This window comes from Pleurodeles waltl, chromosome 5, assembly GCF_031143425.1.
Source record: "Pleurodeles waltl isolate 20211129_DDA chromosome 5, aPleWal1.hap1.20221129, whole genome shotgun sequence".
Classification (NCBI taxonomy): domain Eukaryota; kingdom Metazoa; phylum Chordata; class Amphibia; order Caudata; family Salamandridae; genus Pleurodeles; species Pleurodeles waltl.
The window spans coordinates 141718645-141745192 of NC_090444.1; the positions used below are offsets into that span (position 1 = coordinate 141718645).

At 43.7% G+C, this 26548-nt stretch overlaps 1 protein-coding gene across 1 annotated transcript in view; it reads left to right on the forward strand.

The window, feature by feature from the left end:
* Positions 1–26548, forward strand: part of LOC138295478 (calpain-13-like) — a 530338-nt gene that overhangs the window by 155389 nt on the left and 348401 nt on the right. The gene's annotated exons all lie outside the window — the stretch shown is intronic.

Below are 26548 nucleotides of genomic sequence, written 5' to 3' on the forward strand. Positions count from 1 at the left end.
GTGAAAGAAACTTCGACTTCGGGCTTTGACAAGATTCTAAGTGCACTAGAATAGATCATTGACAAGTTGAGAGTAGATCTGCGGGTCAGATTTGCTTGCGAACGTGGGGACCGAGAAAGACGGAATAGCGGCCGAGGCTAGTGAAAGGTCCCTAAGGTCCTGAAGCGACTGTGTTACCCTTCCTGTAGTAAACCGACAGATCTGTTTTATTTTTGGTAGCTCGCGATATATGCAAAAAGTCGTTACGAAAAGAGGTGAGTGAAGGAGGACTAGCCGCGAGGCTTTGTCAGCCGCAGTGTGTGTGAGTGTGACGTCACTAAGAGTCGCGCTGGGATAGGTTGGTTGCAGAGAAGGGTCGCGCACGGATTGGACGCAGTCCGTGGGGCCCGATTGGAAGGGGAAAGGCAAGCGAAGAGTATTCCGGGAATTAAAGTCACCTATTGATTACAAACTTTGTGGAATAAAAGACGAGAAAATGAAATTCTTTAAAGCATTTAGGAGTGCGATGAAGGGGGAGTCTTACATTAAAGCGAGCGTAGGAGAGGAGACGCCGCCCGAGGGTACACCAGCTTACATTGTAATGGAAGAGAAGGGGGTAGCTCCGTGTCTTTGGCTAAAGCAATGGCACAAACTGACAGAGAAACATGGGAGCGTAGCGTTCCCGATTCATGGGACATTCAATATAAGGATCCTAGAGAATTTGAGATTCACGATGTACGACATGAAGGTGCCTCCAAGGCCAGCACAGTTTGAGGCTTTAGCGATTTGGGAACTAATGGCCAGACAGCAACAGCAAAAGAAGTTTGAGACCAGGATGAGAAAGGTAGAAAAGACACTAGCGGATGCTAGATGGGATAATGCACAGAAGGTGTGGAGGTCAGATGTATTGCAGGGGATAAAATTGTTTCCAGCAATTACTAAGGAAGAAGAGGAGACAGGTAAGAAAGCTACCTGTAAGACAGACAGGAAGTGTTCCAAGGATAGAGAGGAAGAGGAAAAGTTGAGAAGAGAAGAGGAGTTAGAGGATGAGGAGCTAATAATGCAATTGCTGAACGACCGTCCACCACCTTATGCGGAGGATGGACAGGGTCCAAGTACCAGTTCTGCCCCTCCGGCATCGGTACAGAACAGTGAAACCCAGAGTTCAGGAGCGTCATCGGGATCTAAGGACCCGAGTTTATTGTTTACCCCGCAGATACCGCAGGTTAGGAGAATATATCCAGATGTGCCCATGTTGAAACCAGCAGAAAATTATCAGCCGCAGATGCCAGGGTACTACAGCAGTGACAATAGTGGAGGAACAATTCTAGAACCAACCGTAAGGGGAGTACAGAATGGTTACAACCAAACAATGGGACAAGCTGAATCAACTCAGTTTTTGATGCCTCAAAAGCAGACGAAGGGGGGAAACGCACATGCTCAGATGACGGGGAGTCAGATGGGCATGCCGGCAATGATGACCCATGGTGTGGGCATGAACATGCCACAGAACATGGGAAATGGACAGAACCCAGACGCGATATCACTACCCATTACTGTAGGTCCACCGGTACCTTTGTATAGTCAGCCTAACTTAGGTATGAGCGGTCAGGGACCAATGCTGCAGAATGGGACAGAAAGAAGGTGCATAGAGAACACTTCAGGGATAACTCCGATAGCGGCTCAGCCAAATGGACCCGGATCCTTGATGGAGTTTAGTCCCATGTGTGCTCAGTCAACGTTGGTGAGGTCGAGCCCCCCACTGATAATACCTTTAACATCGAGCACTGAAAAGTTGCCGCAACCATCAATGGCAGTCGATGTGAATGCCACGCTGATGGGGGTGAATGCGCAACAGTTGACACAATGGTTCAACAGTCTAAATTCCACACAAAGTTCAGCCAGTGGGAAAGGAGAAGACTATATGAATAGGGTCAGGTTGAACATGGAAGCACAAGAATTGGTGGAAGGGACCATGGGTGTGAACAGGTTAGAGTCCTACACAGAAGAAGAGCTGAGGTATCTATGTCCCAGGATTACGAAGGAAGTGAACAAGGTACATAAGAGTCTGCAAGAAGCAGCTGACAGAAACGGGGTTGACATAGACAAGATGAAACATTTGAGCAGGAGCTACAGGTTAGATTTTGGGACCACAGATTTTGAACACATGAGGTCAGCAGGCATGAAGACACACCTTAGAGAATTGCTGCAGAGTGCACAGGTGTGGAGGTGCTTAGACAAATGGGAAAGCAGGTGGGTAAAGAGAAAGGAAAAGAGGAGGGACAGTGCTACAGAGCACAATGAGAAAAGACCGCAGAGTAGTGATACAGTAACAATGTTACCAATGAGGGAGACAGCAGGGGGAAAATTAGTACATGTACCATGGCACAGGAGTGACATTCAGTCTTTTACGGACGATTTTCCCAAACTGAGAGAGAAGCCGATTGAATGGTATCAACAGACTGATAGGTTTGTGAAGCTTGTAAAATGTCTCTGGGAGGACCTGAACACTCTCTTTGAGATTGTGGTTCCGGCAGATTTGTGGGAGGATTGCAAAAGAGCGGTAGGTTGGCCGACAAGTGAACCAGAGAGAGACAGGGAGACGGGCGCACCATCATTATGGTGATGGGCTTGTACTATAAGGTGATTGAGCATTTGAAAACAAAGGTACCCGCGAAAAACGTGGATTGGCAGAAGATTGATCGAACTGCCCAAGAGACTAAAGAATCGATTCATAGTTACTATGAGAGGTTGTTGAAGGCGTTCAAGAATTACAGTGGCACGGAAACAATAGAGGCGAAGGACATGCTCCATTTTGTCTTCAGATTTGTGGAAGGGCTGAGGCCAGAGATAAGTCAGATGATAAAGTCGCATTTGATTTGTTGGCAATCGAAACCGATTGATGAGGTGTTGAATTATGCGAAATACCGTAGCGACGAAATCGAAGTGAAACTGAAAAAGTTGAAAGAGAAGGTGATGATGATGCAGCTTAAGGCAGCTCAAACAGGTTTACAAGGTTTGCAGGGTTTGCAAGGGATGCAAGGGTTCCAACAACAGGTACCACAACCGCAGCCGCAGTTGCAGGGAAACATGGCGTTTCAGCCACAGGCCAGAGGCAGAGAAGGTTTTGTGAATAATGGTCCGGATTTGAACACCGTTGTGACGGGTGTGCAGGCAATGAAGAAGGTGATGCCGTGTCACGTGTGCGGAATTGTAGGTCATTGGAAACGCGAGTGCCCGATGGTGGTGCAGGAAGGTGCAGGTGCAGGTAGGTGCAGGTGCAGGTGTTGGTCAGCAAAACAATGATGTCAATGCATTTCAGACAATGAGGGGACAGAAAATGAGAGGTCCACACCCACATTTTCAGACCATAAATCAATTGCAGGGATTGCAACCTATGCAGCCGCAGCAGATGCAAATGCCTCGTATGCAGATGACGCAAATGCAGCCGATGCAACAGCAGTTACCTATGGTACCTAATCAGCAAATGCAAATACCATTGGCACCAATGAGTCAGCAGCAAGTGATGGTTCCTCCACAGGTCTCGGGTCAGGTAATGAGTACAAATGGCACAGTACAACAGTTCCCATTACACAGTGAGAGTGGAATAAACAATGTATGGGAGAGTGAAAGTTCAGAAGAAGAAGGAGATTGTGTGCTTGCAGCATCCTTGGAAGTTGATCAAAAGGGTCCGTATGTAGAGGGAAGAGTAATGGGTCATCGTGTCTCGTTCTTGGTTGACACGGGAGCAACACGTTCAACTGTTAAGAGCAGTGAAGTACCAAATTTGCCACTCTCAGGGAGGACAGTTCAAGTGGTGGGAGTAGCAAACAGGCACCTGACGAACCCAATAACAGATCCGGTACCAGTCAGCATCGGTAACTATCAAGGGGTACATCAGTTTGTGGTATGTGACTCAAGCCCGATAGCACTGTTAGGGAGAGACCTATTGTGCAAATTGGGTTGTTCAATCATGTGTTCGAACGAAGGAATAACAATCCAGATGAGCAGTGATGGGGAAGAAGAGGACAGTGTAGAGGGGGACGAGATGGAAACTGTAGATGAAAAGTATCCTCTGATTTGTCTTTTCCCGATGATAACTGAAGAAGATATTCCAGCTGAATTACGAGAGACAGTCGGAAAGGAAGTGTGGGACATGACTGGGAAAGAGGTGGGATTGATGAAAGGAGTGGAACCAGTGAAAGTGGCTGTAAAGCCCAATGCAATCTTTCCCCAGACCCCACAATACCACATGCCACAAGATACCCTCATGAAAGTTGCTCAACTTATTGATGAATTTGTAAAACAGGGAGTACTGAAAGAAGTGTTAAGCAGTCCATGTAATTCACCAATAATGGGATTAATAAAGCCAAGCGGAAAGGTCCGACTTGTGCAGGACTTGAGGAAAATAAATGACATCATAGTCAAATGCTGCCCTGTCGTACCGAATCCAGCTGTGATAATGTTTCAAATTCCTTGCGATGCCGAATGGTTTTCAGTCATCGATTTGTCACAAGCATTCTTTTCTGTGCCTCTTCATGAGGATAGCCAATTCCTCTTTTGTTTCAAATTCCTGGACAGAGTATACAGTTGGTGTCGAATTCCTCAAGGGTTTTCTGAGTCACCGTCAATATTCAATCAGATTCTAAAGAAAGATTTGGAAGCATTAGAATTGCCATTCGAGTCAACCCTAGTACAGTACATTGATGACTTACTGGTTGCATCGAAGACGGAAAGTGGCTGCACAGCCGATACCATTGCTCTGTTGAATCATTTGGGGAGGAATGGACATAAGGTGTCTCCTTCCAAATTGCAGTTCTGTCAGAAGAAAGTGAAATACTTGGGTCACCAGATAGAGAAAGGGTCACGGAGAATAATGAAGGAAAGAATAACAAGCGTACTTCAAATGAGTCCACCCAAGACAAGGAGGGAGGTGAGGAAGTTTTTGGGAATGGTGGGCTACTGTCGCCAGTGGATTCCCAACTTCTCGACTCTAGCAAAGCCTCTACTGAAACTGACCCAGAAGGATGCTTTGGATCAAATTGAGTTGAAAGGAGATGAGATAGATGCTTTTGTTGAACTGAAAGAATGCATGTGCAGGGCTCCAGCTTTAGGTATGCCTGATTACACAAAGCCTTTCACATTGTTTTGTCATGAACGTGATGCATGTTCTCTGTCTGTCTTGACTCAAGCCCATGGTGGCGTAAACCGACCAGTAGCATATTTTTCAGCTACCTTGGATCCGGTCGCAGCAGCACTTCCAGGGTGTTTGCGCGCCGTAGCAGCAGTTGGTATCAGCCTCACTCAGAGTGAAGGAATAGTGATGGGACACCCAGTAACAGTCATGGTCCCTCACTCAGTCGAGATACTTTTGACCCGCTCCCGAACGCAGCACATGACTGGAGCAAGACTCACAAGGTATGAAACGATAATTCTGGGCTCACCGAATGTGCAGCTGAAAAGGTGCACTACGTTGAATCCAGCAACCTTGCTCCCTGGAGAAAATGCCGAAATTGAGAACGCTGAAGACGTCGAGCATGACTGCCTTCAGGTGACTGAATTTTGCACAAAACCTCGACCGGACATCAAGGATACTAAGCTTGATGAAAATGACCAAATTCTTTTTGTTGATGGTTCATGTCTAAGAGACGGGATGGGGATTTTGAAAGCAGGATATGCTGTATGTACTGTAACAGGGGTCTTGGAAGCGGGATGGCTTCAAGGAGTCTATTCTGCACAAGTGGCAGAACTTGTAGCCCTTACAAGAGCATGTCAACTGTCTGCATTGATGAAAGTCACCATTTACACTGATAGTCAATACGGGTTTGGGATTGTGCATGACTTTGGACAACTATGGTCACAGAGAGGGTTCCTGACTTCTTCAGGATCCTCAGTGAAGAACGGGGAGAGGATAAGGGAATTGTTACACGCCATTCAAGTGCCAGCCGAAGTTGCAGTAGTAAAGTGCAGTGCTCACACGAAAGGACAGGACTATGTTTCTCTGGGAAACGCATATGCGGATCAAGTCGCAAGATTTTGTGCCTTGAACTGTATATTACTCAGGGACGAATGGAATTCGATAAATGAACCAGAACTCGAACCAGCTGAAGCATTTGCCTTGAAGGTCGTAGATACAATAGATGAACTAAAAGCATTACAAAATAATGTCAGGGAGGATGAAAGAGATTCCTGGATTAAATCACAATGTATAAAGAGACAAGACGAGTTATGGGTTTCACATGAGGGAAAATTTGTTTTGCCAAACAGTCTCTTATCACAGCTTGCGCGGTTCTATCATGGGCAGGCTCACCTAGGGAGAGATGCCATGATAAGATTGTTCAAAACTGATTGGTTTAACCCCAGATTTCGTCAAGCTGCAGAAGCAGTTTGCCATCGATGTGTCACTTGCCAGCAGATGAACCCAGGAAAGGGAACAGTTGTGAACGCGAGCCACATTGGTAGGGCAAGCGGGCCTTTTAGTCGAATGCAGATGGACTTCATTGAGATGCCTGTGCATGGAGGTCTGAAATATGTGTTGGTGATTGTGTGCATTTTTAGTCACTGGATTGAGGCATACCCCACACGTAGAAATGACAGCCTTACAGTTGCGAAGCTATTGTTGAGGGAGTTGATACCACGTTTCGGATTCCCGATCTCTTTAGAATCAGATAGGGGAAGTCACTTCAATAACGAGGTGATAAAGTTACTTTGCGAAGCGCTGAATATTGAGCAAAAACTGCACTGTAGCTATCGCCCTGAAGCCTCAGGACTGGTGGAGCAGATGAATGGTACGCTGAAATCGAGAATGGCGAAAATATGTGCATCGACAAATTTGAAATGGCCTGACGCATTGCCCTTAGTACTAATGTCAATGAGAAATACTCCCGATAGAAAGACTGGATTGTCTCCGCATGAAATTCTCATGGGCAGGGCTATGAGACTTCCTGCAGTTCCCGCAAACGCGCTTTTGAATATTACAGATGATATGGTGTTAGACTACTGCAAAGGTCTGGCTGACGTGGTTCGCTCTTTCTCTCACCAGGTGGAAGCGACCACCTTGCCACCGATACAAGGTCCAGGACACGCACTGAAAGCAGGTGACTGGGTCGTGGTAAAGAAGCACGTGAGAAAGTCGTGTCTGGAACCCCGTTGGAAAGGCCCTTTCCAAGTGATCCTGACGACAACTACCGCTGTGAAGTGTGCGGGGGTTCCCAACTGGATTCACGCCAGTCACACAAAGAAGGTGTTGTGTCCCACAGATGAGGAAGTTGAAGCGCTGAAACTGCCAGTGCCTGATAAAACAGTGCTGAGTGCTGAGACAGAGCAGAACCGAACAGAAAACAAACAGGCAGAAACGGGAGAGAAAGAGATATTCTCCGAGGACGAAGACACCAACTCGCTTGGGGAAGACCAAGGAGAAAGTTCAGACAGCGACGAAGATGCTGAAGGTGACAAACAACCTGAAGCAGCTGAGGGTAGCAAAAAGCCTGAAGCAGCTGAAGGTGACAAGGAACCTGAAGCAACTGAAAGTGATAAAGAGCCTGACGAAAGTAACGGTGGCGAAGGGCTCGGAGAAGGTGAAAAAGCAGGAGAGCCTGATCAGAGGAGGGCTTTCCCAGAAGCAGACGATACAGAGAAAGAAAAAGAGAACGTGATTGATTCCCCAGAAGGAGGGGACAAGGCAGAACAGAACGAAAAGGTTCAAGCTTCCACAGAAAAGATTGCAGGTCCATCAAATGGACACGGTGCAAAGAGAAGGCTAAGTATTTCACCAATAAAAGAAAAGGGTAAAGAAAGTTTGAACGAGGGAGGAAGGCCGAAGGTGAAAGAGAAAAGAAAGGAAGTGACTGTCGTGGAACAATCGTCAAGTGAAGAAAAAGACTTGACAAAAGAGGAAAGTACCAGCGAAGCAGAATCGAAAAGAGAAGCAAAATTGAAAAGGAAAAGGATACCAAACAGGAGATATTCCGGTCCTGAATGGGCATATGCAGTCAATGACGATTGGACTGACGAGTTTGTATCTCTAAGCATCGAGAACGAAGAAGAAGAAGAGATACCAATAGAAAAGAAAAGTTCCATAGACTCTGTCGATTGAAAGAGTAATAAATGATATTGCTTGCTACAATCTAACGTGAAACAAAACAACCAGCTGAGACATTTGCTAAACCGATAAAGACTGTTTTATTGCCGAATTGAGACAAATGCTGCTAACCGATAAGTGACCGGCCTCTTGAAGAAGACGGTGTGAACATTGCGCTCGTTCAGCTTTGTAACTGAATTGCTAAATAGTTTCATTTATAGGTGCTTCTAGCTCTCTGATTCTATACAGATCATGACTAGGTACGCTACGCAAAATAATAGAAAGAAATATTGTAAATATGTGTGTATAGGCTTGGTAATTACATGTGTACTAATAATAATGGCAATTGTGCTTGGAATGCATGGAAAGGGTGAGAATGAGAATATTGAGGCTTCTACTTTTGCTCCTGTTACTGTCACTGAACTAACCCCATTGAAAAGACTGCCATTGGATGAGAGACTCTTGCATGATAAGAAAGAGCTTTCGTATAACGTTTTCTATCGCTTGCTAACAGAGTATGTTGAGACTATGGATGCGAAGGATTGTTATGTGTGTACACAGATACCGACATCAGTAAAGGAAGGGGTGACTTATCACCACATGCCTCTTACATACCGGATTACATGTAGTATAGTAATGTCTAGGTTTTATGGTCAAACTAACATACAGTATTTTTACTCGAATTATGATGTTACCTTTGCTTATGTTCCTATAATAGCGCAGCTAAGCCAGATTGCTAAAAATTGGGATGCTAAGATAATGAGGGAATTTTTCGAGCCAATGCAACCTTTTGAAACGGCTCATGCTCATAGGGAGAACCTTACTTGCTCAGTCTCTGCAGTAGAAATAAGCTTTTTAGATCGCACAGATGATAGAAGGGCACAAATGAAGGCGAAATTAGAAAAAGAGCTACATAAGAGGACTTCAGTAGATAATTATGATTTTGCTGCTATAAAGACACAAGGGAAAATAGCTTTAGATGCTTGGCATGTAGGGAAATTTTGTATATATCGAGGTGAATCTTATTGTGACAATATTTTTGTAGGAGCGAGTGAGTGTAAACATACGTTTATCTTTAAGGCCAAATGGACATTCATGATGAACGGACTTGACCCTGTCATTCCAGGGGTATATTACATTTGTGGGTATAATGCCTATTATCGTCTTCCAAAGGGATGGTGGGGGAGATGTTATTTGGGTATAGTATTCCCAAAGGTTTATCAACTGGATGACGTATCGATGATTCAAAAGACATCTGGATCCCATCGTATCCAGAAAAGAGAGACCGCAGCTGCTGTGGTAGGAGATATATTTGGAGCCATGATTCCTTCATTGGGAGTTGTGTTGAATTCCATCAAAATAAGAAAGTTGTCTACTATAGTGGATAACATGTTGACAAAGTTTTCAGGTGCTATAATCCTGATAGATGCTGAACTTGCAGCGGAAAGAGCTATGACTCTTCAAAATAGGCTTGCTTTAGACATTCTTTTAGCAAAGGATGGAGGCGTTTGCAAAATGCTTGGTGCACGACACTGTTGTACCTATATACCCGACAATAGTGTGAAGATTAAAACTATGCTTGCTAATCTAACAAAAGAAAGTGCAGATTTGAAGGAATTGAAAGAACCAGGAGTGTGGGAGAAGGTTGGAAAGGGACTTGCTTCAGTGGGACATTGGATTGGGGGAATTTGGAATGGGATACTATTGAAAATAATAGAAGGAATATTAATAGTAATAATTTGTGTATTTGGAATTTGGGGAATAAAAAGGGGAATAATAATGATTATGGAAAGAATTAAAAGAAGAAAAGAAGAGAAAATTATGAAAAGAATGGCAGAAGAATACAAAGCGCAAACTAGGGGAACTAAAAGAAGAAGGGAACAGACAGAATTTTAATGGAATAAAATTTGTGGGCATGATTTGGTGTGATGACAAGTAGTCATCAGAGGAGGGATTGATGAAGCAGAAAATGAAGGTTTTGATTTATTAACGCTTAAACGTAGTGCTGAAATAATCATGTGTGACTTTAACCGAACTAATAAAGATTGTACGGGGACAAAATGTGCCCTCAGGGTAGTTTGCCATCATTTATACGCGAGCTTTATATAACGTGGTGTATTAGAATTGCACTAATCCGACATAATCATAAACGTGTGCTACGATTTGCTTGTTTGAAATGTTTTAGCTTAGCATTACTTTAGTGGAGGCTTTGGCCTAGTTGCCTGGTCTCACGGTTTAGATGCTCGTATTTTTCCACTGTGCTAATAAACGTGTATTTTTGCTTGAAGCTGTACTTTTCCACAGAAACCGTTCACATGCTTATCTTAAGGTTTCGTGCCAGCCTGGCATATTTTCTCTTTACTTCAAGGTCGATTTGCAGGTGCGGACAATGGAGGCTCTGAAAGTGAGCTAATTGGTAGACAATGTTGCAACTTGCGTACCCATCTCCAAGGATAATGTATGCTTAAGTAAAAGCTTGAGAACTGTCGTTTTTGATTGGTCAATTTGAAGCTAACCTATGAACCCTCCAATGGAGACCCTACTGGATTCGAACTGTTGTCTATAAAAACCAGGTGCACGAGGAGATCAAAAGATCATTGAGGCCATTACCCAGACACTACGCCATTTTGCAGACTTCGTAGCTATTATGGCCCACTTTGCTGCGACGCCATTTTGAGAGACTTTGATGCTTTCTCTAATCGAGAGAAAGAGACTTTGGATGATTCTGGCCCTAGAGACTTTAACTTTGATTTATCCCTTTGCATGAAGTAGTAGTTTTACCTTGCCGCCGTGAGGCAATTGCCCAGTCCACCCCTGCCCCTTTGCCCCGTCCTATGCCGATCGAAACGGTACCCATGCTGACCGAAGAACGGTACCTGTGAGACGAAGACTTCCTTGATTGCTGATCGTAATTGGTAAATATGAAAGGAAATTGTAAAATTGCATTGTGTTTCCTTTAGGTAACCATCTGCTGATTTTGATAAGAGCCCTAGTTAGGAGTTTTTCTAAATTAATGTTGCTAAATTGTTTTCGCATGAAGTCCCACATGCCGATGCTAATTTGAGGTTAGACGAGGATTCCATATATTGCACGATGCAATTTGTGATCTTGTTATGCTGACTAAATGTATGCGATTAGTTCATTACAGATTATCGTATTAGTGATTTGCATTGCTATTATCGAATGCCTTGTGATTCAAATGCTACATAGATTACACTTGTTTCGCCGCTATGGACAGCTATTAATGTTCATTTATGTTTATCATTTGGTGTTGAGACACATCTATATTGTGCTAGCTTTGTTAATATAGGGAAATAAATTCACTAACTTTGAATAAACTGGTGTGGTTATTCCTGACTGAAAGGTCAGGGTTCGCCGAAATGTATTCTGGATTAATTGTTAAGTGTTATGTCGACCAAGGTATTGCTTATGTTCGTTATTGATTATTGATTTTAATGAAATTGATTGATTAAGAGTACAGAGAGTTCCCACTTAGTCAAAAGATTCATCGGCCTAAAGAGCGTCCGAATACAGGTAAATTATTATTACGGACCGCTCTATCAGTGCAATGAGTGAACGGGTGTTCTGACTAAGAGCAGAGGCAGCGCTGCGAGCATTCTTGGTAGCACATACAGGGCATGCGCAGGTACAGCACGGCCAGCAGCAGACCTGCAAGCTTCCCTCAGCGATGCAACACGTGCATCTCTGGGCATCACCACAGCTAGTTGTCCTTAAAAGAACAGGTAAAGCATAGAGCAGCCAAAGGGCAGGCATGATTCACGCGGAAACCACCATAGGTGCAGAAGCAGCAGGAACTTAATTCACCGACAGAAAACAGGGCCAGCATCAGCAACACCTGTGTGTGTTTACAAAAGCACATGCACACAACGTGTGTGGCAACAAGCCTAGAGGCAGAGCAGGCTGGCGCCCTGTCATGTTGTGACTCAAGTTTTTTGAGCCAAATGTCTCCCACCTAAAAATACCTCTTCTTTAAAAGAAGCCAAAGGAGAAAATACATTCCCCTGATATTTGTTCAAAGTCTCCCACTTTGAAAATGTTGAATCATATGACTTACTCCAGACACAAAATAGAGTATAGGCGGGCGCTGTATAGACCAGAACATGACCAGGAAGGGTAAGATTCCCATATAGAAAGAACAAGGTGGACATTATCAAAATAAAATTCACAGTACAGATAAGTCATAAGCCACAGTAGTATATCAGAGTCGGGCTGGCCTGCAGGGCAATTAGGCAGGGCCCGGTGGGCTGGTCTGTCAGTTTGGGGGCTGTTTTTTGACCACTTGCAGGCTTGGTTAATGGTCTGTTCCAGCTCCTTATTAGGCTGAGCATAGCAGTGCGCAAGCGCTGCTTTTCTGATGTGTTGGTATTTATCTGGGCTTTTAACCACGTCCACCTCACGCCCATCACTATCACTCGTTCATGGGCTTGCCCTTCAAAAATCCTTTATTTCGTTGGTAAATGCTTTATGTTTGTCCCTTCTTGGGGAGGTTTAGTTACCGCCTTGGACATCGCCCCTGTTACATGGCTAATTGCACTTTTGCCAATACTTTTGACTGGGAGCGAACTTCTTTTTTCTTTTGTGTGCTGCTTCATGCTGATGCTGTGGTGCTTTAAATCGGCTCGCTTATGTGAAACTGTATTACTTTTCATTTTCAATTTATGTGGCAAGAAAAGGCCAGTTATGAGTTACCATGCTAATAGCTCTAACTCCAGCAAATGCAAGACCCATTGCATTGCAAATGCGTGTTGCTATTGATTTCCCTCTCATTAAAACAAACATTGGCTACAGCAATCTCAAACCCATGCAGTATTCCATACTTTCCAAAACATACAGCGTGTCTTTACATGTTCAAAACTACCCTAGTTTGCCAACATGGGCCACTTTTTGCTATCTATTTCAGTAATGGGGGCACATTATTTTGGTGCCCGGGCCTACTTTCTGTCGCAGTCGCCCCTGACATGCTTCTCTCTAATACACTCAAGCCATGACAGACACACCAGAGGAGGTGGAAGCAGATGCTTCCCTCACTGATCTGAGTCAAAGTGGTGATGTCTGGAATAATCAATATTAATATTTTGCAGCCAATCTACCCTAGGTACTGCTTTAATCAACTCTTCCAGCATAAGGCACACCATCCACACTCTTTACATAGAACATTTCCCATTTACAGTGCTCTGTGGTCCTCTTCTTTCATAACTGAGGTTCTGACCTCCTCTGTCCTCTTGTCGAGTAGTGAGGCTGAGCCATGTGTCATCTCCCTTTTGTCTGAGAGCAGAGGTCACAGGGCAAGGCTTGTCCAATCTCCTCCGCTGGTGGCCAATAATCAGATATAGTGGTGTACTGCACGCTCATAACTGAGAGCATGCGCACTGTTGCAGGCCCCGCTGTACCCGTCCGTCTTACGCTCCATAATGGGTCAGCTTTTTCCCTATTTAACTTGCCCTTTTGAAATGACAGCGGGCGCTTCTGCTTTGACAGAGCCAGCTGTGGATTTTCAGTGGGAAACGTAGCCTCTGCCTGTCAATGAGGAGGTCCCAGAATACTTGGCAGATGAAGCATGCATCAATTTATGACAGACGTTCTGTTACTGCTTAGCTGCTAGTGAGCCCCTAAATCTATATGCATCTCAGAAGATTGAAGTTCATTCTGCATTTCTGATAACATAGATTATTGCTGGTCTTGAAGAGATTGTATTTCAGAAAGGGACAGCATCAAGGTATGCTGGAGAAACGTGCTTGTGGCTGCAAGGAGTTGCTCCTCTGAAGCAGCTCAAAAATTACTGAACCCTTTTGACACAGCATACTAACGATTACATTCTACCTTATCAGTATCACTGGAGAGCTGGGTTCCCCTTTAGCTCACACAATCTCCAAACTTCCCCAGGTAAGCAAAGAGTAAGTCAGAATGTACCTTCAAGGGTAGAACAAGAGTAACCCAACACTGCAGTGATTAGTAAGGTAATACCTTAATTACCAGCATAACTGTGCATATTAAGTAACTGTAGGGATCAAAGAGCTCTGAAATGTACTATTGGTATTCACATGCAGCCAGCCAAACTCAGCCACAGGAATTGCAAGCATTACAATTTGGTATTACAAGGAAAACCTGCAGGTCCAAACATGCTTGGCAAGAGAATATTCGAAAAGAATGGGCTTGAGTGAAGCCAATGTTATTCGTGATGTGCTTTAGGATCCAGCATAAAACAGACTATTTAAATGAATAACAGGCTACTCTTCCCAAGATGTGTCAATGGGTCAACAACATCCTTCTGAAGCATAGTTACCCTTCTACAGCAGAAGAGTAATTCAGAGAGACGAGTGTCTAGGACAACATCTGCTATACAACCTCTAATCTTGTGAAACGTCCTACATTAGACACGGAAGGAAATTCCATATGTCGCCAGTGACTACTGCACACTGCCCTTGGTAGCCTTGATAAACGTGCCACTTGGTCAGGAAAAAAGAGCTAGACACTAGTACTGTGATACTTAAGGATGCAGAACTTCACTCTTACTGTAGAATAATTTCAGTAGTGAAGTGTAACTAGGTCATTCATGTTAGAGCTACAGTACAACATAGGAACCCTAACACTTGCTCTTGTTACAGTGTGGCTTGTTAATAGTCTGAATCCGTTTCTGAGTGTTTAGGCAGATTCTTGGTTTTGTGTAATTTCTGAGGATGATCAGAAAGGTGCTGTAGTACTGGATGAAAAGTCACTATGTATTTTCCCAGGCAACTTAACCTAACATTATTTCAGCAAAAATCGCTTTACTCCCAATTCTATCTGTTACACAACAACCCTTGGAACATTGAAATGTCAGGAGCTCCATTGACGACAATGGCTCCAACATTCTAATGTTTGTCTTTCTGTCTCTCCTTTTCTAATTTAGAACATTCTACCCTCAGTTTGTAGAATGTTTAATAGCTTTGTAGCAATATGGCCTCGGACGATATCAGTTGTTAAAATTCCTTTACCTTTTAATATGCCTACAGCTCTGGCCTATAATCTTGCATAAAAGCATCAATTCACAGACAGTGCCTAACTATATCTCACGATATCGAAAACATCTTCCACCAACCACCCTTAAACAGTGAGGTTGCACGTAAAAAGAACTTATCAATTATACATCACCTTCATTAGACAAGTGGAAGATGAAGAACCATAGACAAGAGCATTGATATTTTCACTCCCCAGCGCCTGAAAAATGCCAGAAGCACTAGTATCTTAAATCGAACGCAGCCTCTCTACGCTCATGTGTATAGTATTAGAAGACCTGATGCTAGTTACATTTACAGCAACATATTTCATAGTAGATACCTTTGACAGTGTTAGCATCTTTACTGTATTTTTAAGAAATCATACATTCGCCAATGTCTTTCCTTTGTGGAAAAAAGCCATAAAGCCAACCACTTATTATCATGACAGCAAATTAAAATATGAATGCAGGAGGGCATGCAATGCCGAAGCAAGTAATCCATAAGTCCCCTATATTAAATGTTACATTGTCTGCAAAGTAAATTAATCAAAAACAAAAAACACTGTCTCTCGATTGCAAGCTACACATCAAATTGCATTTATAGACTAGGAAAATTAGGCCCAGGTGGTATTTAAATCACACCAGGGCAATTCAGATAATTTTAGGATTTTTGCAATGCATTTGTTGCACATTCTTCTCAAAATTGGCTTCTACCCATATTTAATTTACTTCGAAGTCCCTAGTAAAGGCCACAATGCCATCTGTGAGTCGACAGAAAGGCAGTATTGTATTGATAATTAGGGTGAAGCAAACAATGGATTGAAAGGATTCTCAATGACAACTTGAAAATCAAGCATTTGCAATGCAACAGGTCTCGCGTTTGCTCGTGTTAGAGCTAATAGCGTTGTATACTCCTAACCGGACTTTTCTTGCGACATAAACCATGTACAGAACCGGAAAAAGTGCAATTAACTGTGTAACAGGGTCAATATTATGCAAAGTGATCGACTTCTGCCAAGCGAGATCGCGTTGCGAAAATAGAGAAAAAGTAGTCAACAAACCGAATGGAAAACAGCGAACCTTGCATGTTTTATGTACTTGGTCAATGCGGTTGAGGAGGGCTAACCACCTGAAAAGGCATGAGGTATGTGTGCCTTCCACTAATGAAATCAAGCAGATTCTAACAGGTAGGCCCACGAACCAATGAAAGACACTGACATCACGTGGGCGAGGCTCTGAGCCCTTATTAATCCCTAAAGCGTCTCACTAGCAAAATGCATGCGCAAGCGCATGGACACAGGCTCAACCCTAAAAATGCTACTCCTCCTTTCTGCATCACCGAAAAAGTTAAGTGCATCTCAGGCCTCCATCTGCGTTGCTGCTTGACAAGGATCATTCAAGAGAGCCACAACGTTGATGGATCATGTAAGTAAATTGTTGAGTGGCCCAGCGCACAGTTTTGCAGAATCCCAAAGTCCCAAAGCTGACATCAAATATTGTATTTAGAATAAGGCCAGACAGTGAGTGTGGCATATATATGACATGACTCAGGGTCAAAGGAAACCAATATGACACTGCACCCACGTTAACTGACCCCACCCCATAACATGCAGCATCACAGTTCCCATTATTGTCGAAGTGCACTGTGACTGCTGCTTCTGGGTCCTTCGTAGCAGAACACATACCGCTGTCATGATGCCCCTGCCACCAGACCAGCAGCACAGCGGGAAACTCATAATACAGATGGCGGGGAGGCCGGCATCTCAGTGGAGTACTTGGACCCACCGGCTCCGCACACTGGCGGTGAGACCACCTAAGCCAGAATCCGGCCCTATGTTTCTGACATAGGTTTGGGCTGACTGGTATCATAAGTAGTTAAAGAGCTAGAATAGCGCTATTTTACCACCTTAGCCATGGGTAAATAATTCCTTGTCATCGGAACTTTAAGGCATGTGCTGCTCTTTGCTGGAAATGGTGCATTATTTGCTGACATATGTAAAGTAACCGACAGAACATAACACATCATAAACAAAGCATCATAACAGCACTATTACAGCTAAAGTGGGAGCATACCAACAAAACAAGAACAAGAACTGTAGTACAAGAAAATCACATTGCGTTAAAGCAGCACAGCAGCACAAACAACACCAGAACACATCACCAGTACAAAATACCACACAACGAATATGTGCAAACGTCCATTTCACAAACTATCACCTCCAGAATGCTCTTTCCTTAACAGCACTGTCTTAACTTACCACCAAGAATTTGAAATAGCTCCAGTTAAAAATAGTATATGACCCAGTCTAATAAATCAAAAATTCGAGAGGGGAGTAGTCCAAAACATACATTTCACACACAAGTCTGAAATGTCTGTTTCAGCTATGCCTTACTTAAAAAGAAATTTGCCTCGAAATTCTAATTTTCCAGAAATGGAAATGCTTATTTTAATATGTTATTTATATTATTTTTTACTCTTTGCTGTTTATTTATATGTGCTTGCATTTTTTGTGAAATGTTTTTTTTTTCATCAATCTGGTCCAGCATTGAATATTCAGAATTGTTTAGAGCATAACATACTTTGCAGCCAATTCAACCAAAGGACAAACACACACACATTCTAGCAAGTGGTTATGAAAACGTGCAGTATTCCAGCATTAACAGAGTGCTCTAAAATTATTTTATTTTAGGACTCATTATAGAGATTTTAAATTTAGGATTTCACCTTCTTCTCGAAAACAAACAGCGTTTCCAGTAGTCGAGTTATCAGCCGGATCGGTTCCACAGTGGTAAAGGTTTTACCATAATGTCTCTCTCTGTCACTTTTGGTAACTAAGGCAGAGCAGCAAACCTGTCCTTATAGAGAGCGCATGAGATGGTTTGGGTCACAAGCAGTGTTTAATTTGTAAATAAAAACGTACCGGTGCCCAAAGCCCTCCTCTTAAACATGTGGCTTCTGCAATTAAATGTGCGGGCCCTGAATACTGAGGCAGCGTAATCCTGAAGCTATCTCGGGCCACTTCAATCCATTTAAAACCACTCTCTGCCCCTTCAGCTCACTCTTGCAGCTTTCTGCTTTCTCCCATTGTGAAGCTTTTTCGTTGTTCTCGTCCTCCGTCTTTCCCATATGTGTCTTTTGCTCGCAGCAAATGCTTGAGGCATAAGAACAAGCGCCGGCCCTCAAAAATAAGTGCCGGTGCTCAGCACAGGAAACAACAAGCACAAATTAAGCACTGTGACAATGAAACAACAATATTCTGTTGAGGCTTCTGGTAGGAAGACGTTGAAGCAGCGGAGGTGGATGGATTAGTAAAGTGATGGGGTCCAAAATCATTATCCAGCACTCTGCCTCGGGCCTAGGTTGCCAACCTCCGGGCCAGATTTTAACATCGCATACAAGCAGACATGCATACACACACTGTTGCAGGTGCAAACACAAAGGCATTCACACATACGTACACATGCACTCCCCAGCACACAAACACACACACATACTTTTGAACACAAAAACTTACCTGAGCAGGCCCATGATTCACAACTCCCATCGGTCTGCAGCAGCCAGAGGGACACCTATGAGCTTCCACCCACTCACAAGCTGGAATAGAGCTAAAGGTGCTGAGTTGGACCTTTTTTTCTGTTTCCAGCTTCTGAATGGGCAAGAGGATGTGTGATTGACAAGCCCTGAAGTTCCATTTTCTGACATGCTACACTGCATGGTGTTAGTGCAGCCTCAGATATGTATTGAGTATGTATGAGGCTGGGTTGTAACAGATTACGCCCGACACGTGCACCTTACATATAACGAAGCCCTGTTCTGCTTGCCAACTTTTACATGCAAAAAATACAAATTGTTTGCTTTCATATAAAGTCTGTAATATGCCAAGCAGTAGTAACTGAGGCAGGCAGTCAATCGACACCCTGGCACCCCCTAGAGGCAGCTGCTGCTGTGTTGAAACAGTTGTGTGTTCAGTGTTTTCATGAGGTGATGCCCTTTTAGGTGAGTTGGCTGTCAAATCAGGGTGAATGAGCTAACTTTGTAGTTTTAGCATTTAACTGTCTAATTTACAGATTGAAAATGGGAATGTGTCACATTACAAAGGAATCTTGGCCACACACAGAACGTTTGTGTTGGTCCCCAGGTACTACAGATATTCCAACCTTCCAAACGGAGCATGTAAAATGGATAGGAGTTCCATGGACCACATCCCATGACTTAACTAAAAATGCATTGGCAAAGCCAATAGGTCTTGGCAATGCCCGAGCTTTTAATATGGTCATTGTCTTTTAGCCATGTTTTCTAGCATAACATCAGTTGTTCAGCGTGTCACTGAAAAAGTGAAGCTAGAGCAGGCCACGTCATAGTGCTTTTTTTGTGACAGGAAGGGCAGGTCAAAAACAAATGTGTCATTCTGTAATGAAACTGGTGAGCACTTAAAATTCTTCAATACCACTGGACCATGTTCGCTCTATGGCAAACTGCAAAGCAAAAAAAATATATATATATATTAGAAAAAAAAAGAAAAAAAAGCAGCAGCAAAGAGGGAGGTCGTTGGGGAATGGGTGAAGTGGGAGGGGATGCAGAGATAAGGACACAACGACGAGGAGAGGGCGGGAAGAAGCAACAATGATGAGGAAACAAAAAAGCAGCGATCTTCTGAAACAATGGTTAGGGGGGAGGTATGTTAGAGGTAACAATAGTTTAAAAACATAACATTGTTTTGCCTTTACTGTCAGCATAATAAAGGGGGCGGTCTTCTGAAGCAGTAGTAAGGGGAGAGGTTGTGGTGTAACAGCCAAAAATGCTGACTTTGGAGTTGGGGAGCCAGGTTCGAGACTCAGTATTGGCTCAACATCCTGTGATTCTGGGCAAATCACTTACTCCTCCCCCTTCCTACGAAAATGAATGTGTCATTGTGTAATGTAACTGGTGGGCATGTAAAGTACACCAGTACCTTCAGACTGTGTTCTGCTATGGAAAACTGCGAAGCAAAATTAAAAAAATTAAAGCAGCAGCAACGACGGAGTTGGTGGTGGACGGGTCAAGCAGGGATGCAGGAGGGGACGGGGAGACGTGCAAAAAACGATGGGGGAGGGCAGGAAGAAGCAACAATGAAGGAGAAACGAAAAAAGCAAAGCTGGCTGACGAATAAAAGCAGGGAAACATAAGGTGTTCAGATTTGAGGGCAATATAGACGGGTTTGGGATGGGGATGGGATGGGGTTGCTGGGAGGGGGGAAGAGTCAACATGAGATGGAGGACAGAGCAAGCGAAAAGATGAGCACTTGTGTGGAGTGCTCAAACACAAAAAAGTAGCTCCTAAAACATGAGCAGTGGATGGAAACAAGAACTTGGTCCATGCTCTGGGGGAAGACTAAACAGAGTAAGAGGCATGTCATCTGGACTGCTAGCAGCTAGAATGTCTATTCTTTTGAGAGGTGGAGTAACAAGAATTGCATACCTAATAACCAGGACAAACTGCCCTCAGCTAGTTCAGCCCACTCTCTGCGGCGGGTCAAGTTGGCCAAATGTCTTAGGAGAACTGATCCTTCCTGGAGCTAGGTAATGCCCTCTCTGCCTTAAACAGATTCAAACAGAGCATGACATCTGTTTTTGCACAAGGAGAACAGCATATGAATGTATGCAGTATAATACACCCTTAACTATCAAAAACAGTCCATCGTCTAAAACATTGTACTATACTAGTTGATATAAAAAGAAGATGCTTTATCACGTTCATGTGACAATCCTAATATATATGCAGCAAAAGGAGTCAGCCACCAAATACCCCCAGGACATTCATGAGTAATTACATGTCAGAAATCACATAATACATAGTATTGTGTCTATAGTGATGAGAAATAATGATGATGCAAAAGTGATGGGACATTCACACTTGGCTAAGCAGCTTCCTGTGGCAGCATTAAATCCTGGTTTGATGGTAGTCATTTTGAAATAGTCTCTTATATGATATGGGTTTTGGCACACGTTTGTCAACCATTGCAAAGTATTAGGGCAGTTGACTCAGTGTTACTGCAGTCATTACTTGTACACTCTCCGAAGAAGTCTCTGGTACACATCGTTCCCGAGTTACTTTGGAATAAATAGTCTTCAGTGCCTTTTCGAACTGGAATAGTATAATTGAGGAGGATTGTTAAACATCAGATCGCAATGGTTCCTTGAACTTTAGAACATGTGTGTAGAAAGACCTGCCCTCTGGAGAAGAGTCTTGACTGGGTTATGTCCTGTACTTCTGAGATTCTGGATGAACCGGAGGAATGGATTTTCTTTCTAAGCTAGATTAGTGCCAAATTCTTCATTATTTAAACCTAATATAGGTGGTGATGCGATGTGTATCAAGTCTATCCATGAAATGGGTTAAAGTTCTGGGCCCTCCGAAATGTGCAATTTGATATCCATGAAGAACAGTGTAGAGAATATTGCAGTAATTATGATGGGAGTTGGTAGCTTCTGTGCCCACCCTTTGGTAGCTTGGCACTGAGCAGTCCGGCTTAACTTAGAAGGTAATGTGTAAAGTATTTGTGCAATAAATCATACAATACCATCATATATCACCACAAGAATACACCACACAGTGTTTAGAAAAATATATAATGTTTATCTGGATAAATGCAGGTCAAAACGATCAAAGATGCAATAAGTAAATGTAGAGAGATCACTGAAAAGTGATATAAAGGGCCTGATTACAACTTTGGAGGAGGTGTTAATCCGTCCTAAATGTGACGGATATACCACCAGCCGTATTACGAGTTCCATAGGATATAATGGACTCCTAATACGGCTGGTGGTATATCCGTCACATTTGGGACGGATTAACACCTTCCTCCAAAGTTGTAATCAGGCCCAAAGTGTCGTAAGTTTTTTTTAAAGCAAAGTCTCTTTCAAGCACAAAGTACCTGGTTCGCATGGAAAATCTCCGCAAAGGGCCGCAGAGGAGGAGAAGCGTGGAAATAAAGGGGTGTTCGTCGATTTCTTGGGCCGCACACGGCGATGCGTTGTTTAGTTTCCATGCAGGAATGGCTGTGCGTCGATTTCCGGTGCTCGGTCATGGGTCTTCTGCAGGTTACGGGTTTTCAGACGACCTGGGGACAGTGTGTGGATTTTCTGAGCTGGCAGGACGAAGTCACAGGAGCTGCGTCGAACTGGTGGGCGTTGTGTCGAATTTTGTACTACACAGCAGGCACTGCGTCGAGTCCTCTCTGGAAGTCGGGCCGTGTCGTTCTGGCTTGGCTATGCGTCGATCCAGTGGGCCATGCATCGAATTTCCAGTCGCTACGCTGGCGCTTTGTCTCGTTGCTGCATTTTTCCGGTTCGGCGTGAAATTTTCACCACTGTGCGTCATTTCTGGCAGGCTGTGTGTCGAATTTAGCCGCACAAGCAGTCCTTCTTGAAGAGATGAAGTCTTTTTGGTCCTGAGACTTCAGGGAACAGGGGGCAAGCTCTATCCAAGCCCTTGGAGAGCACTTCTTCACCTAAGTCAGACAGCAGCAAGGCAGCAGGGCAACAGCAAGGCAGCAGTGCTTCACAGAAAGCAGACAGGTGAGTTCTTTGGGTAGCCAGGCAGTTCTTCTTGGCATGATGCAGGTTCTGGTTCAAGTTTCTTCTCCTGGAAGTGTCTGAGTTGGTAGGGGCAGAGACCCTCTTTATATACCCAAATGTGCCTTTGAAGTGGGGGGACTTCAAAGAGTGGCTTAGAAGTGCACCAGATCCCCTTTCAGTTCAATCCTGAATGCCAGGGTCCCAGTAAGGGGTGTGGCAGTCCTTTGTGTGAGAGCAGGCCCTCCACCCTCCCAGCCCAGGAAGACCCATTCAAAATGCAGATGTATGTAAGTGAGGCTGAGAATCCTGTGTTTGGGGTGTGTCTGAGTGAATGCACAAGGAGCTGGCAACTAAACCCAGCCAGATGTGGATTATAAGGCACAGAAATATTAAGTGCAGAGAAATGCTCACTTTCTAAAAGTGGCATTTCTAAAATAGTAACATTAAATCCAACTTCACCAGTCAGCAAGATTTAATGTCACCATTCTGGCCATACTAAATATGACCTTCCTACTCCTTTCAGATCAGCAGCTACCACTCAAACTATGTATGAGGGCAGCCCCAAAGTTAGCCTATGAAGGGAGCAAGCCTCACAGCAGTGTAAAAACGAATTTAAGAGTTTTACACTACCAGCACATGTAAACTACATCGGTACATGTCCTGCCTTTTGCCTACACAGCACCCTGCCCTATGGGTTACCTAGGGCATACTTTAGGGGTGTCTTATATGTAAAACAAATGGGAGTTTTAGGCTTGGCAAGTACTTTTAAATGCCAAGTCGGATGCCAAGACATACAAGCCTTGCAATGGCAGGCCTGAGACAAGGTTCAGGGGCTACTTAAGTGGGTGGCACAATCAGTGCTGCAGGCCCACTAGTAGCATTTAATCTACAGGCCCTGGGCACACATAGTGCACTCTACTAGGGACTTATAAGTAAGTTAAATAGTCCAATTGGGTATGATCCAATGTTAACATGTTTATAGGGAGAGAGGATATGCACTTTAGCACTGGTTAACAGTGGTAAAGTGTGCAGAGTCTTAAAAACAGTGTCAAAAAAGTGGAGGGAGGTAGGCAAAAGTTAGGGGTGACCACCCTAAGGCTGTCAGGTCTAACAATCAGTGAAACTAATTCTTTCAGTTTCCATCTATCAGCTGCAGTGTCCTTTTTAACAGCCAGGAGAGCTTCCTTCTTATGGATCCAAACTAATTCTGAGGTGTCAGAAGATTTAGAAGTGGATTAAAAAAAAAAAAACTAATATGCCATTGGTAGGTAAATTAGTGCACTAAGTAGAGAGTTTCCACATTAGTCAATCCCATTTTAACTACATACATTTGAAGCTCCTGTACCTTGGGACAAACAAATCACCCATATTCCTTTGTTTGCTAAATCCTTAGAAGGAAGAGGGCATCTTTGTAGCTAGGAATCTATTGCTACCATTCCAACTCGACCCTCTATCAACCAGTTCAGTTCAATCCATTTCAACAGCATTCCTGCACCTCCAGCAGGCACTATATGGGTATGACGACAGGCCAGTGGAACTAAAGAGAGTGCTGAAAGCCCTTTCTTGTGTATTTCTGAGTTTAATTGGAGGTATCCACTAACAAATAAGCAGTGGCGGTCCCGAGGAAGCTGTGGGACTGCATAGTCCAGCATTGTCGTTGACGATGCTGTCAGTAAGGGGCTTGTGATGCGAAGTCCTATATCGAACATGCATAGCACACCAACGGTGATGAAGATGTGGTGGGCTGTGATACGAATTCCTGCGTCATCATCAAGGATGCCATCGATGAGAGGCTTGTGGCGCCAAGGCCTGCATCAAGGATGCATCTTGCAGTGGTGTTTTCAAGGAGACTGCGGGCTGCAATACGAGATCTGCCATCGGGATGTGTTGCTCTCCAGTGTTTTTGAAATGGAGTTGCAAGGAAATGCGTCACACTGTGTCGATTCTACTGACAGGACCACAGCTGGGCTGGCAGAGCACCTTTAGGCCCACTTCCAAGGGTCCAGGACTGGTGTGCGACCACTTGGAGGGCAGGTCTCACAGCAGATAGAGTCCAGGTGCTGGGTTCAAGGTGTTTGGAGCCTTTGCTGTTCATAAGGCTCTGTTCAGCAGGCCAACCAACTAGCCTCTTGGAGAGACTCTATTGGTCCTGGATTCAAGATGCAGGTCCAGTCCTTCTCTCTCTCTCTCTCTCTCTCTCAGGTAGCAGGGCAGCAGAGCAGGAGTCCTTCTGGCACAGCGGCACAGCAGACCTTCTGAGTCTTTCACAGGTCCAAAGGTGTACTGAAGAGTTAGGTGTGAGAGTCCATCATTTATACCCAGTGCCAAATTTGAAGTAGGTGAAAGTTCTGGAGTTTTACACCTTCAGAGGTGCTTGGGATTTCCTGCATCCCTCCCTTAACCCTATCTTTTCTGGGGTCACAAAAGACTAGTGTCAAAACCTTTTGTGATGTGCAAGTGTGGTAGGTGACAACTTCTCCACCTCATGAAATCAGAGATTCCCCATCCTGCCAACACCTATTTTTCTTTGTCTCACTGTCTGGGAGCAATGCACAATGACCAACAGCCAGCTACACCTAGTCATGTGGTCCAGAATTTGGGCAGCAGGCATCAAATGGTTGGGACAAGAAAATGCCAACTTTCTAAAAGTAGCATTTTTTAAATTGTGAATTAAAATGCAACTTTACCATTAAAAAGAGCTCTAAATTACATTTCTGTAGACACCAAATTATTAAATGTAAAACGTTTATTTTGCTGGGTTGAAATTGCAGTTTAAAAGTGCACATACAGACTGCAATGGCATGTCTGAGACATGTTGAAAAAACTACTTAAGTGAGTGGCCCAATGAGTGCTTCAGGCCCACTAATAGCATTTAATTTACAAGCCTTGGGCTTAGGTAGTACAATTTACTAGGGAATTACAAGTAAATTAAATATGCCAATTAAGTATAATCCAATTTGACCATGTTTAAAGCACTTTAGGACTGGTAAAGTGTCAGACTCCTAAGGCCAAAGAAAACGAGACTAGCAAAAATGGAAGCGTAAGGCAAAGGGTTTGGGGGATGATCACCATAAAGCTGAAAGCTCTAACACCCATCTAATATATATAAGAGACCAAAGGCTTCAATACACAAAAGGTGGTATTCAACCACACAAATCGTAAACCAAGGGCCTGATTTAGAACTCAGTGACAGATATCCTGTTCACTGAAACCTAAATCCCATAGGATAGAACGGTATTTAGATTTCGACTGACTGTATGCCTGTGACAAAGTAACCCATCTACTGAGTTCTAAATCAGGCCTCAAGTGTTTACAGGTGGTGTTATTCTGTGGAGTTGGCTTATTAAATGGTTGTGGGCCCCATGAAAATGTATCCCAATTTCCACTTTCAGAGTTTAAAGTCATATTGACATTACCGAGCTAGCAGTGGAAATGTGCCAGAATTCTGCTTGTCAAGATCTTGGTGTTGTGCAGAAGCTGATGGAAAGAAGCTAGAATTTTACTTGTCAACATCTTAGTGTTGTGCTTGTGGGTGCTCTGGTGGCTGACTCTAGCATATCGAGGATTTGAGGTGGTTCTGGGTGTCAATGCACACCACTGTGAGGTGACTGCTGAGGGCTGAGGTCTGCTTTTAAGAGTGAAATATCGCACAACCTCCATCTGACCAATGAAGTCATTTTCTTCAAACTATGCAGCAGAGATCATTAAAAAAAGACAGAAGCAGAAACACATGCCTTTTCCCGCCAGTGCAAGTGGATGGGGATTAATCTTTGGAATAGCTGTCCATGCTTCGAAGCACTCATATAAATAGATTGAGCTCACCTGGGCAGAGAGATTCATTGTGCAATGAGAACCTATATGAAACAAGTATTATTGTATTTTATTGTATCATTTTTGTTTCGTTTCAATCTCCTATGAAGCTGGCCATAGAGTTA